Below are 5023 nucleotides of genomic sequence, written 5' to 3'. Positions count from 1 at the left end.
ATTTAATTCTTCATTAAATCAAGAAAATGATGGACAGCCCACCGTCTTCTTGAGACGGTCATGCAACAACATGTAGTCTTCAGTCAGATGTTTCTTCAATATCACTGTGAAACAGACTGCTACAGGAGAGCTTACTGCCTAGAGCCTTGGATAATATGAGTTACAACATTTAATTTCCTTTTGGGATAAAAAAAAAGTCTATTTAAATTTGATTAAATAAGATACAGGGGTCCCTAATCACTGATGAAATGGGCTGAAAACAAATGCGAACAATGCTTTATGAATTAATAAAGCATTGTTTTAAACTTATGTGTAAGTTGGTTGTAAAGCAGCAACAAAAATCTTGATCAAATTCATCATCAAAATTATATCTGTAATTCATTGGGCATAATAGAATGAAATTAAGGCCCTCATAATGGAGAGGGAAGAAACTAAAACAAAAATAGCCAAATTAAAATTATGTAGAGTAAAACATAGATTATGTCAGTAAAGTCATATCAAAACATCAGCAATTTATTTTCTTTTTCTGCATCAATTTTACACATGTATACATTGATCATTTCCCTCCAAAAACTAACAGAATGTTTTCAATATGCTCACCTACCCACTATAAAGTTGGTAACAAAATTATTTGCAGTAAAGAAGAGTCAGGAAAGGAGTTAGCATTCAGTGTCACATTACTGCAACTTGTTTGGCTCTTCCTCCTCATCATCCTCATCATCATTCAGATGCTGCTCTTTGTGTCATCAGCAGCACTTACCTGTTTCTGATTCTGACCACCTTGTCATAAAGTAAACATCAATTATTGCTCAGTAATATTTCCTGAAGTGTGTGTATGATAAATCTAATTCAGTTTTTGGTTGTCGTTCTTCTCCTTAGCAGTTTAAATGCATCTTCTGTTAGTGCAGCCGGAGGGGAGGAGGGCAGAAAACCCAGGTGATTATGGGAAAATAGAAACGTCTTTGAGAGACTTTAAAAAAAACAGTCTGTTGATTGGGGGCTTGGCACATAACTACTTGTTTGAGAAATAATCAAACCTCCAAGCCTGACTTTGTTATCAAGTGACTAAAACATCAAAAATCTGCATGGCATCCATGAGACATTGTCAGAGTATTTAATGCTGCCATAACGCAGTAGCAGTAACTTACAACAACCAGTAAAATACTTTGGATAGAGACGTTTGATGAAAATATAACATGCAAAAAAAAAAAAAAAGCAGAAAAAGGTTTTATCGTGAGGTTCCTAGTGTGAGTGCTGGGATTCCTCTGCACCAAATGGTCAGCCAATGAGAGCTCTGGATCAAATGGTCAGCCAATTAGGGATCTTTTGTTAGTTGTGTAACTCCAATTCTGTAGTATGGGTGAGAATTCAAAGAGGACACTTCTTGGTGGGTAAATCAAGAAGAGGTGCTTATCTTGCATGATCCTACCACATATTGGAGGCTAAAGAATAGTAAACTGTGAAAACGTCATCAGTCAGTCAAGACTGGTGCACTCAAGACAAGTCACTCCAGGCCTGGAGAGTGACTGTCTTTAACCATGTAATGCTCCTTCTCCAAAACACCTGAACCAAATTGCCTCCTCAGCAGTCATTTAGCGCTAAGGCGCCTGAAGATGGGCCATTGATTTGACTGAGCCGTGTTGGAGAAGGGATTCATCTAAAGGCTACAGGATGCGTAGCAGTGTGTTGCTATAGGGAGACATCAGGGAAAAGTGGCGTTACTATCCAAAAATGCCACAATAACAGCAAGTGTGTGAAGAACTGTATAAAGTGCACATATAGCATATTCAGGCTGATGTTGTAAATAAGAAATTATTCTTCATGTTTTGCCTGATAAAAAAGTTTAACTAAATATAAAATGTTCATCACACAGAAAATTGTTCACCTATTGCATATGTAGTGAGATAACTGTCGTACAGTGTGCTGCTCCATAAAAACTAAGTAAATAATTTTGTCTCCATCTTCTTCTTGTAAAGGATCCCTCAATCAGTTTGAATTATTGAACTATCTGACCTCATGCTCCCACATGCTGTCAGATAGTGAATCAGAAACAGATCCGACTCCCCACTGGTCAGCCACTCCAGGTTTTCCACGTACTGAGATGAAGGATTCCTGATGAGAGTAGACAAAGTGTTAGCACCTGAATTTTTTGTTGTTTTTTTGTCTCTGAATGTGTGTATGAATGGGTTGAGGGAAATAGATTTATATATATTTAATACTGTGCTCCATTTTATATTTATTTTTTGATGCATCTGTTTTTGTCCGCTAACGCAGTATGTTTATTCTGACTTGATCCATTTCATGTATCTCATGTAGATGTATATGTGTGTATAATTGGGTATGTTCTAGCCCAATTATGTTTCTATGTTAATGGTACAATATTAACTATGTAACTACTGCACTGCCTTTACACTGCACCTCATGTTTAAGCTTAAATAAATTTTGGAAAAAATAAATAAACAGAATAAAGTAAGTGGAACAAAAATGTTCCAACCACATCTTTGATTAAATGATCAGCCCTGAACAACCCAGCAGAACCTGTTTGTTGGAGTCTGGGTCTCTGAGTCAGCACTAGACACAAGTTGTGATGTCATCAGACTCACCAGGAGCCTTTGGACAACAGCAGTTTGTAGAACATTACACAATCAAGGTGACAACAGAATCTACTCTTTCTTTCAAAACATTTTTTTTAAGTTTTAGAGAGAAACCACGGCATAAACATTCACCTTGTTAATAAAGCTGATGAGTTATCCAGTTGGCTGAGTGCAGTTTCATGCTTTACACCATTACAGTTGAGTATGAGATATTTATGAAACACTTGAAAAGCTTACTAAGTTCTAAAATCATTTAGAAAATGTTTGAGCTTTTATTTTGAATGGTAATGAATCATCATTACCATTCAAAATAAAAGCTCAAACATTTTTTCCAAGCAATCAATCTCTGCTAATGACAAATTCAAGGTCCTAAACACTGCATATTTTGACAGTCTCAGCCATAACATCTATATTTTAACTAATTTTAAAGCCACAGTGAAAGCTTTCTGCTCTGATCTTGGTTCAGGGAACCATCGGAAGAAGGTCTCACCTCCAGCAAGTATGGATGTTTTCACAGCCTCTTTTTGTCTCTTTCTATTGTTACTTAATAAAACTAGTACTGACATTATGACATTTATGTACTCCATGTTTGATTTCGATTTGAAACACAGTCTCTTATTACGGTTAACACAATAATAAAATTACCCCCCAAAAAAATCACATCTCATGATTTTATTTCCGGTAAAGTTTATTTTTCAGCAGTTAGTTTTACAATATAGTCAGCAGAAACCATGCAGTCAAGCTCCTATTGGTAATAAAGAAAACCCATATCACAAATGAAATACACAGTAAAACACATACAACTAGAGTTCCTCCTGTGCTTTGTACACTGAATTTTGAACAGGCCTCTTGTGTTTATTTTATTCTTTCTTGATTGTTGTTTATTCACTAGCAGGGAGACGCGTTCTGAAATAATAAAAGGTATGAGAATAAATAGCAGAGCAAGGCACAGAAGTATACTAAAACCCTTCACTCCCTGTCATCCTTCCACGCCTCTGGAAAACAGTCCCACTTCAATCACTGCTCATCATACCAGGAGCTGCTTAAGAACAAAAACACAAATAATAAATGTTACAGAATCCAAGAAGTATTAACACAACGCACATCAGTGAACCTTTACTCATACACAACGCTGCTTTAGCTCTTGCTAACTTTGGTTGTGTTGCATAGATAAACACCATTTAAAAGAATTATTTCACCCTGTAGTTTGGTGAAGCTATTGTAAGGAAGGAGTGAAAATATTTGGTTCCACATGCTTTAAGGTAAAAAGAAAATGACTTTCACATCCCAGCAGAATACAAATACAAAATGTTCTGGAAAAATCATAATTCCTCAGTCAGCTGCTGAAATAATAATAATAAAAAAAACAAGCAAATTGGTAAAATCCAGACAGTCTGTGTCCTGATAGAACAAATATTTCCTAGTTAGTAACATACAATTAGTGTTAAATCTAAAGTGAAACAGATTTCACTTTAAATCATGTAAAGTTTTACCAGAGCTGAAAAGGTGAACATGGGGAGAGTGCCGACACTGTCTCTGTTCAGTCAGAAGTTTTCCCTGCTTCAGAAACAGAACTTTATTTCAAGTCTTTCATTAATCTTAAAGTGATGTCCATAGAGAACATGTCTACCGAGTCAAACATCTCAAACACAGACGAGGAGGCCGTTTCTGTGACTCTAGGTCATGAGTTTTACCAAGTGAATCCTGAAATCTTTTACAAATCTAGACAAAGACCTACAGGTATGAAGCAAGCAGCACATTGGTTTTACAGTGCGTAGTTTAAGGAGTGCATACAGGAAATAGATCATCAGTGTTCACAACGGCAGCATCAAGAACGTCATACAGGGTAACGTCTTACTGAGTTCATCAGAGATTTGTGGTAGAATACAGAGAAAGAAGGAAGGAGGGAAGAAAGAAAAAGTTAACAAAAGAAGGAATTGCTAACTTTTAATATAAGTTCAACTTCACTATTTGACTTCATTGTCCTGTCAGACCCTGCTCTCATCTATACAGTGGGCCCCCAGTATTGTCAACGTTAGTGACCACAGCCACCTGTGGATAGCTAAAATCCACTAAAACTTGAAACATCTCCTGAAATTGCTTAGAAATGCCTGTTTTAATAGTTTTAATTCCAAACATATCTTAATATGCATTAATGCTGTCAGTGGAGCCAGTGTTAGCACTGCAGAAGAACATCTATACTGTCTTCCTTATTTCCTCTCTTGGAGGTCCAATCAGTACCAAGCAAAAATACAGAGCAGCACTGTGCTGATGTGTTTTAACTTCTCAAACTGCTTTTTCTTTAGAATATTTTAGAAATGTACTAAAAAATACTCAGTGAAGAGGCAGATTTTTCTTGAATATTTAGGAGTTACTTTCCACATAAAGGTCCATGAAGCGTCCACTGCACTCTGCCGTTTCCTTTCCTG

The sequence above is a fragment of the Poecilia formosa genome, unplaced genomic scaffold (assembly GCF_000485575.1).
Source record: "Poecilia formosa unplaced genomic scaffold, Poecilia_formosa-5.1.2 Scaffold189, whole genome shotgun sequence".
Lineage (NCBI taxonomy): Eukaryota > Metazoa > Chordata > Actinopteri > Cyprinodontiformes > Poeciliidae > Poecilia > Poecilia formosa.
The sequence above is the reverse complement of the archived record's forward strand: the minus strand, read 5'-3'. Positions refer to the sequence as shown.